At 39.8% G+C, this 13,980-nt stretch overlaps 1 long non-coding RNA gene across 1 annotated transcript; it reads right to left on the reverse strand.

Moving 5' to 3' along the window:
* Window positions 1-11,087: 11,087 nt before the first annotated feature.
* Window positions 11,088-12,151, reverse strand: LOC134639385 (uncharacterized). Its single transcript, XR_010573901.1, has 3 exons — window positions 11,964-12,151; window positions 11,479-11,586; window positions 11,088-11,363 (listed from the first exon to the last, which is right to left on the reverse strand). It is a non-coding gene; the product is annotated as an uncharacterized LOC134639385 (long non-coding RNA).
* Window positions 12,152-13,980: the final 1,829 nt, after the last annotated feature.

The following is a 13,980-nucleotide window of genomic DNA, read 5'->3' on the forward strand; positions in this document are numbered from 1 at the left end:
AGCTTATGTTCAATCACTTGTGTCTCATTGTTTCAGTCACTACCTACAGCTCATGAACATACATGAGACTAAGGATGTAGATTGACCGGTAAATCAACGGCTACACTTTTATGTGGAGCTCACTTTAATGTTTCATTTCCTGGAAAAGACCTGAAGGTGGCTAATACCTCAAATATACTTCCAATGGAATTTATACATCCTTTCTTTCCTGTAAATTGGTTGAAGCTATTCAGTAATGAACAAATACTAACACTTAAGACTTTTATATTAACACTTTTTTGTTTCTCTTTTCCTTTAAAACTGCAGTTGTTAAACTCTTGATTAACTGCATTTACATTTTAAGTATTATAAGGAACTGTTAAGCATTGTTAGGTACTGATACAAAGAATCAGAATACATTATTAATCCCTAAAGAACTTATGTCCCCTTAACTCAGAAGAATTGCATGGTAAGTGTTGGAAAACTACACCATAAATCTTATGAGAAGCTATCAACTCTAAAGTTACAATTTTTGTTACACGTTTCTATTTAAGTGTATTTCTCTTACATTTGCAGGAGCTTTCATTGCACTGTGTTAACTGAAGTAGAGGTAGAGTTTAGCTGGAAACAAGACACTTGAAACTTCAACTTGAATCAGATCAACTTTATGTGAAAATGAAAGCTAAAAACTGTTATTTGAACCTTCGTGTTTAGCAAATATTTAAGTGGTGACTTTCTCATGTCGAGTTCCTCTTACTGACCTAAAATTCACCCTTTTCTCCACTTTTATTCCTTCTTTGCTGTAGTAAAATGAAATAAACAAAAGAAATCCTGCCTTCTTCTCAATCCCAGCTCAAACTATTCAAAAAACATGCAAATATGTTTTCTGTTTGCATTTTCATTTGCTTTAGGGAAAACAATACATAATTTGAATTGCTCAAACTCTGAACTTCTCTAAATGACAGGTGAAAATACCAGTGACAGTTTTTGTTTCATTTTATATCGGTTCATTCCAAAGCTGTTTATTTCATCCTTAGTTCTACAAAATAAAATCAGAAAAAAAGTGCAGCATGGACAGATCATTCCAAAAGCCCCAGAAAAGGAATTTGATGATGCCTGAGGATACCAGCACCAGGATGGCACTGGGACCAGTTGGAATAGCGCTGTTACACAGGTCGTCTTTACAGCAAGTCACAAGGCCAAACATAATGCACTGCTTACGCAGCCCTTGGTGACTATGTTAGCACCTGCAAGACATGATGGGAAAACTCTCAGACTACTTTAAAAACATGTTGTGACTAACAGGCAGTGAACATTCAGCATTTGTCCTTAGTTTTAGACAGAGCTTCCAAAACAAGTGAACTACTCACTGCCAACTCTGAGAGAGTAACAACGGTTGGAGACGACAGAACAACATGTTGTGTTTGTTCAGGATTTAGGGTCCACAACTGTGCACCTATAGCACATTAATCCACATGCTGTAGAACGAAGCAGAACGCAATGTCAGACGATTTCATACATTTATAAAAGCTGGAAATATGTTTCTTTCGTTTTCATTTTGTTTTGCTTTGTTTTTATTTATTTTCCTTTTTTTCACTTTAAAATCTGGGATCAATGTAACACCCGTAAAACTATAAACAGTTGTTGCTTGCTGTTCCCTTAAGCTAGTATTATAACTCATTATTGACCTGCTAACTTTGTTTACGTTTATTTAACCTTTTAGTTTCCTTCCAGCTTTTAAGATCATCTTTAAACCCCACTACATTTCTTTATCTGTCAAAGCATGCAAGACCATCATGAAATGTTTTTCTTATTGACAGACAGAGTCACACACAGGATCAGAGCTCCATAAAGCTGCATCATGAACTCAGATTGATGATCAGTCTTGTGAAAGAAAAATCTGGTGCTCCCTTTCTTTCTTAGCTCAGTTTCCTGTTTAGTTGTCAGTACCTGAGCATTTGCATCTATTCAAAAAGCTTCCTACCAAGTAACCTAACCATGCCCCTGTGCGTGAAATCACTGCACACACCCACTGTTTTTCATAATGAAGACATGAAGTAAGACAATGCTATAGAAGGTTACTGAATAAAATATCATGGGAAACTTGTAAAAAGAAATTGCAAAGAAAAGGAAATGTGATGTCACAAGTTTTTTTCATAATAAAATATAAATTTCATCGCTTTTTTCCTCAAACTGTGTTTAATTTACATACATTTATACAAATACAGTTTAATTTGATCAGATCAGATTTTTGTTCATTATGCTTTGGAATGAAAAGTTGTTTTTCAGTCTGTTGGGATTTTTTTATCAGCTAGGCTAAAGTATCTTTTTTTGTCAAGGGTGGGGGTGTTGCCAAACTCTGGCAGCTAAGTTCTGAACCTGCTGTCGCTTTTGCAGGGTTTTATTTGGCAGAATAAACAGTACATCACTGCAGGTCGTGATGAAGGCCTGAATGGGGATTTCAGCTGCAGAGTCTGTGAGTAATGGCTGGAATTTGAAGTTCTTTAGGTTGTAGAAGGCAGATTTAGAGATGGATTTGATATGTGATGAGACTGACAGGGTGGAGTCCAGGTTGAAATTAGGAGTGCCCTACATCAGTGAGGCCAGCATAGTTAGCTTGGTGGTCAAAGAAGATAAAATGGGAGAATGTTTCAAAAGCTGCTGAAAGTGCCAGAAAAATGAGGATGCTGATGTGGTCTGACTAATTTTTAATCTTGATGAGAGAAGTTTTGGTGCCGCTCAAAAGGTTCATGAAGAGGCACACCTTGCTGGAGTTGGGCAATGACTGCTTTTTTCCAGGATTTTAGTGATGAATGGAAGGTTTCAAATTGGGCAGTAGTTACCGGTACTGTGGTCTTCAGGGTCCAAACCAGGTGTTTTGAGAATGGGGTGACAGCAGCTATTTTATTTAACAGAAACTTTCTTTCTATGGAGCTGCTGTTGATGTCAACTATGATGGGCCACAGGGTGGGTAGGCAAGACTTGACTATGGTTTTTGGCACTGGGTCCAGAGGGCAGATGGAAGACTTAGCTTTGATGACCAGCCCAGTAAGCTGAAGAGCATCCAGGGGAGAGAAGGAGGAGAGGCATCAAGACCAGAACACAGCAGGTAGGAAGTCTTCCTTAAAAACAGGATGATCAGTATTGTGTCAGCAATCAGAGGACCTCTTGTAACAAATCCTTTGATTGGTATTTTGAGACTTTAAAAGTGAGTGAGGTGGGGCTGTTGGTGGAGTCCACATTAGCCGAGAAGAAGTCCAGGAACTCATAGTGATCAGTATGCCACTAAGAAATCCTGCAGAGGTCAGTAGTAATGAGTTACACTTACCTGAGTACATTTATGAAAACAAAAATGTACTTCTAAAAGTATTGTTATTGCACCATACTTTTTCCTTATACTTGAGTATATTTGTAAAGAAGAAACGCTACTTTTGCGTCGCTATATTTGGCAATATTCAACTTGTTTCTTGTTAAAAATAATTTATTTCACACATTAAATAATAATTCTAATAATAGATCATGCCTCCACTGGATCTACCCCAACTCTTTCACGAATCAGACGTAGCCATGCAGTCACATGACCAGAGTGGCGGCTAGAGCAGCCCAAGCCTTTCAAACTAGCAGACACGGAAAAAAGCATGAAAAAATGGCCGAGGCCAATGTCTCTGATGCTAAAACTGAGGCGGAAGAACACCCTTGGCCTCATATACAAAGCATGCATTGCTTAAAAGCAGTACAAAGAACAAGTATATAATGCAGTGTCTTCTGTGTGAGCAAAGGCAAACTGACATTTCAGCGTACAAAAACTCAACATCTAACCTGAGGGAACATGTCGCAGCTCTAGGGGAGTAACATGAGCAATTTTTGACAAGCTTCTGCTTATGTTTAACAAACCATTATTTATAGCTGAGACATCCTCCTTCAAGACTATAATGGAAACCCTGAAACCTCAGTGTACAGTAATGACAAGGAAAACATTATGCTCAGAAGTACAAGAAGATACAAAGAACATGAAGTGCATAATAATTTAAAAAAACAAAATAAAACTGAGCACTGTGAACTATGTTGCTACCTCAACAGGTTTTGTCTGCCAGACAAAATAGCTACTTACAGTGACTTGCAAAAGTATTCGGCCCCCTTGAACTTTTGCACATTTTGTCACATTACAGCCACAAACATGAATCAATTTTATTGGAATTCCACGTGAAAGACCAATACAAAGTGGTGTACACGTGAGAAGTGGAACGAAAATCATACATGATTCCAAACATTTTTTACAAATCAATAACTGAAAAGTGGGGCGTGTGTAATTATTCAGCCCCCTGAGTCAATACTTTGTAGAACCACCTTTTGCTGCAATGACAGCTGCCAGTCTTTTAGGGTATGTCTCTACCAGCTTTGCACATCTAGAGACTGAAATCCTTGCCCCAGATTCTCGATTGGATTTAGATCTGGACTTTGACACACATGGATATGTTTTGTTTGAAACCATTCCATTGTTGCCCTGGCTTTATGTTTAGGGTCGTTGTCCTGCTGGAAGGTGAACCTCCGCCCCAGTCTCAAGTCTTTTGCAGACTCCAAGAGGTTTTCTTCCAAGATTGCCCTGTATTTGGCTCCATCCATCTTCCCATCAACTCTGACCAGCTTCCCTGTCCCTGCTGAAGAGAAGCACCCCCAGAGCATGATGCTGCCACCACCATATTTGACAGTGGGGATGGTGTGTTCAGAGTGATGTGCAGTGTTAGTTTTCCGCCACACATAGCGTTTTGCATTTTGGCCAAAAAGTTCCATTTTGGTCTCATCTGACCAGAGCACCTTCTTCCACATGTTTGCTGTGTCCCCCACATGGTTTGTGGCAAACTGCAAACGGGACTTCTTATGGTTTTCTGTTAACAATGACTTTCTTCTTGCCACTCTTCCATAAAGGCCAACTTTGTGCAGTGCACGACTAATAGTTGTCTTATGGACAGATTCCCCCACCTGAGCTGTAGATCTCTGCGGCTCGATCTCTGGGCCTCTTGGCTGCATTTGTGATCAGCGCTCTCCTTGTTCGGCCTGTGAGTTTAGGTGGACGGCCTTGTCTTGGTAGGTTTACAGTTGTGCCATTCTCCTTCCATTTCTGAATGATCGCTTGAACAGTGCTCCGTGGGATGTTCAAGGCTTGGGAAATCTTTTTGTAGCCTAAGCCTGCTTTAAATTTCTCAATAACTTTATCCCTGACCTGTCTGGTGTGTTCTTTGGACTTCATGGTGTTGTTGCTCCCAATATTCTCTTAGACAACCTCTGAGGCCGTGACAGAGCAGCTGTATTTGTACTGACATTAGATTACACTAGTGATGTGTCGGTCGCGAACAAAATGGCTATTAGAGCCGGATCTTTGACGTGAAGGACGCGAGCCGGCTCCTTATCGCGAGTGACAGGGGATTTCTTTAAATCACCCTGCCGTTCTTTCTTTAGCCAAGACTCCTGAGTTAGAAAGCACAAACAACTGCAGTTCTTTCGCTCGCGAGGGCAGCCATGGACGCGTGACCTGCGTCTCATCACTGCCTGCGTTCTTTATTTATACAAGTCTGTGTCTGTGTGTGTGTGTGTGCGTGTGCGTGTAAATATAACAACGTCACTCAGAGTAGCGGGTTTTTCCCTTTTCTACATCTGTATGTTCTTGTAAAAGAGCTGAGGTTTCACTTCTCTACATCTAAATGTTCTCTGAAAACAGGAAGCGGTTATTTGCTGAATAGGTTCATCACACAAGTTACTAGGTGAAAAGTCATGTAGACATATGATTTGCTTAGTGATCCATAAAAGAATACATTTCATGTAGCTGATAACACTATATAAAAACAATATTCCTTTGACAGCGAGCCATGGGTTTTTTTTTCCTTTCTCTCACCCTCTCTCTCGCACTTTTTTTCCGTTTCACTCCGCATGCAAGCCTTGTGCTTTGCGCAGGGGGAGGGGCGGTAGTTACACTCACAGTAGCAATAATGGTTTTTTTGGGTTTTTTTACATTAGTAAAAAAAATGGGTTTTTTTACATTAGTAATTCCTTTTGTGCATAATTTTATATTATTGTTAATAATAAATTAATTAAAGCAACAAAACAACCTGAAGAGCCGGCTCTTTTTAGTGAGCCGAGCCGAAAGAGCCGGTTCTCTAAAAAGAGCCGGAAATCCCATCACTAGATTACACACAGGTGCACTCTATTTAGTCATTAGCACTCATCAGGCAATGGCTATGGGCAACTGACTGCACTCAGACCAAAGGGGGCTAAATAATTACGCACACCCCACTTTGCAGTTATTTATTTGTAAAAAATGTTTGGAATCATGTATGATTTTCGTTCCACTTCTCACGTGTACGCCACTTTTTATTGGTCTTTCATGTGGAATTCCAATAAAATTGATTCATGTTTGTGGCTGTAATGTGTCAAAATGTGGAAAAGTTCAAGGGGGCCGAATACTTTTCCAGGCCACTGTAGGAGTCACTTGTCACTGGATAGATGACATCTCTTTAGAAAGGCATTCTGCTGTACTGACTTGTAGACCTTAGAGGTTCACACATTTTTAATGTTCTTGCTGCAGCATTAGAAAAAAATACATTCAGAGTATTACATCAGAGAAAAATTGACCAGGACGACAGCAAACAGTGGTTCAAACATCTTGAAGGCGTTTCGATTATATGGAAAGTGGAAGTGAGGAAGAAAGAGAAAGAGGAAGAAGCCACCAATGGACAGGAGGATGGAGGGTTTTACCCCTGATGATGCAGCAGAAGAGGGTGAGTTAGAGGTGGAGTATGAAGATGTGTGTGCCATTATAAATGACAACACAGGTCTTGAGTATCAGCTTCCAAGGCACCAAAAGGATGCATGTCATTTACTAAATCTTATATCAACAGTTGATGCCACTGCTACAGAAGCTGCCAGTGATAAATACATTGGCAGCTTCTGTCTTTGTCTGGTTCTGCACAATATCATGCTTTGTGGAATAAAATCAGCAGGTCAGTCATGGCTTATGAAATGGTGGAACGTGAATCCAAGTTGCAGTTTCTCTGACCCATTCAGACTTGTTGGAGCTCTCTGTTCTTTGCTGTGCAAAGAGTTGTGTGCATTCATAAGAGCATGGGGAGAAATCAATCAGCAAAGTTTGCACGACATCAAAGATAAAGATGTAAGTTGACAGAATTTTTTTTTATTTTTTTAAATATTAATGTGTAACTAATGGGTGAATCCACCATTAAGTAACTTTATGAGACTGACAAATGGGGATATTGGTTAAAATAGTTTTACTGTCTTATTTTGCAAATTTCACACAGACAATGTACAGTGATTACATTGTTGTCAAAATGGCTGTGATTTATTTATTTTTACACCTTTTTTAGGTTCAGTCCCACTGAAATGGGATTGTTGGCTGGGTACACTGCTGTGATGAAGCCCGTTGCCATCCTCCAGGTGGATTAATCCATGCACATGGCCTTCTTGCTGCCAACACTTAACCAGTTGCTGGAGAAGCTGAGGAGGCTGGAGTCATCTTGCAAAATGTGTGGACCTCTTGTTGATGCCCTGCGGGACGGGATCCAGAAACATTTCAGAGAAGTAATGAAAGACCCTGAGCTGACTGCAGATGCAATACTTCTACCAAGATTCAGAACATCTTGGACCACAGAGGAAAGCATCTTAAAAGCTGATAAATATACTTGTTACGCATTAAATTGTGAGCCATTAGACACGGACTTATATTAACTTTTATTGTTACTGTGATTTAGGATTATAGTTTTAGTTAGAAACCCAGAGGGTTACAAGAGTTAGAAAAAAAAGATCTCCAGTGTGTTAACATTTTCATGCCAAAAATCAGGAGCTTGGCAGTCTATACAGCACAATAATGCCCAGACCTAATTCTTTTGAAAACCATGTATCTTTCCACGGGTCTCAACTTCATCAGACATCACCCAGACACAGAGTTGGATAAGGCCAATGCAAACACCAGCCTTTCCGATGAAGATGTCATCTTTGGAACCATGAGTCAGGAGAGCCAGAAGCAAGGGAGCTGGAGAGGTACCTTTCATGTCCATCCACTGGAGGTATGGATCTATTACATAGCTTTTCTCGCATCAAGAAGCTGTCAATCAAAGTCAATCCAGCTCTTCCTGCATCTGCCGCGTGCGAGAGACTTTGACTCCTGTCCACTGATGAATGGTCACGGTGTCACAGAACCTTGAAAGACAGCTGTTGCTGAAGCTAAACCATCATTTTACCGAGTGAAGAAACATTTTTACCAAATATGCACAGATAGATGCAAACCCATACAATCTGTGGTAACGTGAGCCTTCTTGTATGTACATATGTTGCCTTGTTTTAATGTTTTTTTCTGCTGAGGGTGCTGTGCCATTTGGAGTTAAAGTGAATACAAAGTATACAGCATATCTTGGTGCTAGAAATGGTTTGCGCTGTTCATAGATTTATGTTATTTACTGTAGGTATGTGTCATAAGGCAGAATGTGCATGTTGTGGTTGGCATGTTTTAACTTGGGGTGTTTTTAATTATTTTGCATGTGTTGCTGTGTTTTATCATTTTTAATCTTTTAATAATGTTAAGCATTTTATTCTTACAGTTTTATTGCATGCTGTTATTCTGACATTTGTTGAGAGACTCTTTGCCTCCTTCTAACTAATTGACGCACCTGTGAGTTTTTGCCCAGGAAGGACTGTGAGATTGATCAATCAGGGTTAGCCTTTTGGCCACCAAAGGCCAATAAGAGGGCCTGTCAGGATGTATGAGCAGAGAGTCATGGGGTGGTGACTGCCATGTAGCGCGGCACATAATGAAAAAAAGGCCTACCCAATGAGACACAGAGAAGAGTTAACACAGAGTTACGTTTGCCCATTTCAGGTAAGTTCGACCCTGTCATTTTATGAAGGAACTGCGGGTCAATAAAAGAAAGTGACTGATGCTGTCCTCCTTTTTCTTCAGTTGACAACGAAGTTAAGTGGACATGTGAGAATGCTGCCGGCTTTTGAATTTTTATGGACTTTTTGTGGTTTTAACTGATCGGCTGTCGCTGTTGTAACTCTTTAATTTGATTGTTTTTATATATTTAGATTCTTGTTGTCCCCAGCCAGGGTTTTTTTATTGCTTGTTTTTCCATCCATCCATCCATCTTCTTCCGCTCATCTGGGGCCAGGTCACAGTGGCAGCAACCTTAGCAGAGAAACCCAGACCTCCCTCTCCCCAGCCACCTCCTCCAGCTTGTCTGGGAGAACACCAAGGCGTTCCCAGGAGGAAGATAATCTCTCTAGTGTGTCCTGGGTCTGCCCCGAGGCCTTCTCCCACTGGGACATGACCAGAACACCTTATCCAGGAGGTGCCCAGGAGGCATCCTTATTAGATGCCCGAACCACCTCAACTGGTTCCTTTCGATGTGGAGGAGCAGCGGTTCTACTCTGAGCCCCTCCCGGATGGCTGAACTCTTCACTCTATTTCTAAGGGAGAGGCCAGGCACCCTTCGGAGGAAGCCCATTTCTGCCGCTTGTACCCGTGATCTCGTTCTTTCAGTCACTACTTACAGCTCATGTCCATAGCTGAGGACAGGGACATAGATCGACTGTGGCTGCGAACCGTTCCAGTGCGGGCTGGAGGCCAGCAACTGATGAAGGTTTTATGGTTAAAAAAAATTATATTTCTGAAACATTTTTATTTTTCTACTGCCTTGACTCCCCCACTGCTCTTCCCGTTTTAGAAGGGTTTCCCTTCTGATAGAACTACATAACATATTGATTAAAAGAGCTTTATGTTGTGAAAAAATGAAATCTGGAAATTTGAGTTGTGTCCTATTATGTTTTTACATTTATAGATTAGAAAGATAGACAGAAGGAAGAGGAGCAAGAGAAGGAACCATCATGGAAGGACAAGCACCTCCACGGTATGTACCTCAGCAGATGGAGGATGTGGCTGAAATCCAGAAATCCTACCAGTGGCTGGACAAAGCTGGATTGAAAGACAGCACAGAGGCACTAATCTTGGTAGCACAGGAACAAGCTCTGAGCACAAGATCCATAAAGGCTGGAGTCTATCACACCAGGCAAGACCACAGGTGCAGGCTGTGTAAAGATGCCCCTGAGACAATCCAGCACATAACAGCAGAGCGTAAGATGCTAGCAGGAGGGGCATACATGGCATAGTATACAGAAACATCTGTGCCAAGTATAGCTGGAAGTCCCAAGGTCAAAATAGAGGGTGGTTGAGAATTACTTTGCTAAGATCCGGTGGGACTTCCAGATGCAAAAAATGGTGATAGCTAACCTGCCAGACATAGTAGTGGTAGACAAGTGGAGGAAGACGGCCATAGTGATAGATTTAGCGATACTGAATGACAGCAACGTCAGGAAGAAGGAACATGAGAAGGGCTTAGAGAAGAGCTGGAGAAGATGCAGACAGTTGTGGTAACAGTGGTTCCAGTGGTAATCGGAGCACTAGGTGCAGTGAGCTTGAAGGATAGACCAACGAGACAGGAAGGAAATCAAATAAACAGAAGACCGGATGCATCATTCATAGATAAAAGTTTGCTTTCTAATTATACCGTCTTCATTTTCACTTCTCACTCTGGCTTCATTGGTTCATATTTCTGTACTGAATCCGTCTGCAACAACTGCAGCAACACAACAGCAAACCAACCAAATGAGAGCTGGTGTACATTCTGTACGAGCTTATTGTATTTTTCTGACTTTTGTATTCTAATGATTTAAGTTTATAGTTTATTTATAGTTTATTCTCTGTGAGGTTCCTCATGTATGTTTGTCTCAATCCTGTTTTGCCTATGTGAGTCTGTCATGTCATCTGTTTTTATGTCTCACTTCTCCGCGTGTAGGCGTATTGACTCTCGCGCTTCCTGTGTGTCCCTCTCTCTCACTCACTCCTTTGCCCCTTTTGTGTCTTAGTGAGAGAAATCTGAAAGAGCTGCAGTTAAAACTAATCAATCAAAAAATATGCAAAGGTATTTTCTGGTTGCATTTTTATTTGCTTTAGGAAAACTTAACGCTGAAGCAATACAATATTTGAATAGGAGCCTGAATTACTTTGACTGAGATTAAAATGTCAAGGACAATTTTGATTCATATGATGGTACAACAAAGTTATTTATTCTTCAGTTGTACAAAATAAAATCAGAAAGCAGCATTTTTTATTTATTTTTTTTAAAAAAGGAAAAAAAGAAATAGAAAAAACATCATTCCACAGCCTCAGAAAAGAAACTTGAGGATGGCTGAAGATACCAACAGCAGGAAAGCACTGGGACCGGTTGGAGTAGTGCTGTTACACAGGTCCCCTTCACAGCAAGCCATAGACCCAATGCATAATGCACTGGTTTGGCAGCCCTTTGTAACCAAGTTATAACCTGCAAGACATGAGGAGAAAACTCTCAGAAACCACTTCACAAAGCATGCTGTGTAGCATCACTGTGCATGCTTGGACTTCTCAGTTATCAAGTCTGATATGAGAAAACGACTCACCGTCTACTCTGAGAGAGAAACAACGGTTGAAGATGACGGCACAAGATTTGCTGTCTATGCAGGATTTAGGATCAGCGGCTGTACATGTGTAGCATCGTAATCCACATACTACAGAAAGAAACAGCACACTTTCACATTTCCTTGTAATTATTTGCAGTTTATATTTCCATTTTATACCGCTTGATGAGAGTTGGCAGAAAATGGGAAGTGAAACAAAATCAAACAGGAAATCTTTAAAGTCATAAAGTAAATACTAATTAAACTGTAAACAATTGTTTTTAAACTTAATAACTAAATTCTATAATAACTAAAGTCTTCAGATATTTTTAAGAAGATATATAAAGTGTCTGTTTCTGTTTCTTCGCAATCTGGTCATTGAGTTTTTTAACTTTCACTTTTCTTACAGGCTTAGAGACCACCTTTAACAATCGATACATTTGTTTATCTGTCAAAGCACACAGGACCAACATGAAGTGTTTTCTTACCTGCAGACAGAGTCACACACAGGATCAGAGCTCGATAAAGCTGCATCATGAACTCAGTTTAATAATCAGTCTTATAGGGGGAAAAAGCTGTGGCTAAGCCTTTCTTTCTTAGCGAAACTTCCACTGTTTTGTTCTGACAATCTGAGAATTTGCATTTCTTCACAAAGCTTTCTAAGAAGTGACCTGAATAACAGTGGCCCCTTAAGTGACCTCACTGCCAGACTCACCATTTTTGGAAATAAAGGCGAGAACTAGGACGCTACAGCCAATAGGACTGCTCCTGACTAAGCATCACTTTTTTAAAAATCTGTGTAAAACCTGAGTTCAAATGTTCTTATTTTCACAGTTAAAAAAGAAAAAAGAATTTTCATAAGAAAAGTCTGTTTACTGAAATACAGTTTTGTTTTGTTTTTTGTTGTTTTTCAATAAGTAGCTGAAAGATGCTGATGAGACAAATCTAAAGGAAGGAGAAACACGTTTCAACATAGTACATCAGTATTGTATCATTAATCTCATGACTGCTCACAAGGAAGAAAGAGCTTGATCCCTACTGGTATTTTTAGACGTTCATTGTCTTCCTGGTTGCTGTTTGGTCAGTTTTAGGAAATGATCATGGTTTATATTAATTTCACAAGGCAAACTCAGCTCTTCCATCCATCTTATTTTCCCCATGAGATATAGAATAAGATTTTTATAAAGCTTATAAGCTTCCTAATTAGCTGACTACCTATCAAACAAATGTTGGAGGTTGTTTTACTAACCATCACAAAAACAAAGTTCAGAGATAGGCCTTTCACATTTAGATCCTGAATTTTTTTTAAAGAAAATGACAAAACACAAAATGACATAGGTGCTTAAAATGACCTTTACCTCTCATTCAAGAGGCTTTTTGTGTTCTACAAACTGATGGAGAGTCCTGGGTGATTTGACCTCTGGTTGGGCTATTTACACCTACTGCCAAACACTACACTTGCAAAAAAAAGTAATAAATGTGGAATATGTGCACTGTGCTTCACCAAAGTCTTTATAGAGGAAGGTCTCGACACTAGGCACACAATTTGCCTCAAGGTACTTATGTGAGCAGTCAATGCATATAAATTTGTCACTTTTCACCCCTAAAATAAGGATTTTAAACTCTTTCAGATTTCTCTGAAAGACTGTCTACAGTTTCTCTCTTATTTTGTCTCCTGTTTCATTTAATCATGTTCTTCTCAGGTTGTCCTTTAGCGCCATCAGGCGGTCTCTCTCTGCAACAACACAACACATCGGCTATAGAGGAAACGATTCAAAGCAGTCTTGAACTGGCATGGCTTCATATCAATGTTAGTGAGCCAGCTTTGCTGTTGAGGGCAGGCCTTGCGAGTCCAAGCCCATCCAAAAATGCCTGTCTTCCTCCTCAGCTGAATGCTATACTGATGTGCTTTTATGTTATAAATATAATTAAATCATTATATCATTATATCATCAATTTCATTGCCAAATTAAGTTTGTAAGTCTGTAAATAAAAGCACTGCCTTCATTAAAGAGTCCAGCATTTGGGTCCTCTTTCCTCACATCCCCACGGTTGGCCAGCGCTAACCGTGACAATATATTCAATAAAATCAGTATGCTAATCAGTAATCATTATAAAATAATGCTTTGATTGCTGAATTGTGTAACTACTTGTGTTCTGCATTTTGTATCATTAAATAAAAAGAGTTTTGTAATGAGCTGTAAATAAAAATTAAAAAAAACCAAAGCAGGACAGAGCAAGTATAATACTTGTGTGTCAGTCCTATGAGCTGCTGTGAAGGGAACTTGTGCAACAGTGCTATACCAACTGGTCCCAGTGTTGTGTTTCTGCTCGTGTCTTCAGCCATAATCACGTCTTCCTCTGAAGCTCTGGAACAACTACATCTTAATCATGTTTTACTTTGTTCTTAACCAAAAATTACAATCCAAGATTTTCTTTTTAAATTAACAGTGTAAAAGATGTTAGTTACTGTACTGTTGGATATATTTTCAGTATAATCAGAAT

Source organism: Pelmatolapia mariae, linkage group LG12 (assembly GCF_036321145.2).
Source record: "Pelmatolapia mariae isolate MD_Pm_ZW linkage group LG12, Pm_UMD_F_2, whole genome shotgun sequence".
In the NCBI taxonomy this organism is placed as follows: Eukaryota; Metazoa; Chordata; class Actinopteri; order Cichliformes; family Cichlidae; genus Pelmatolapia; species Pelmatolapia mariae.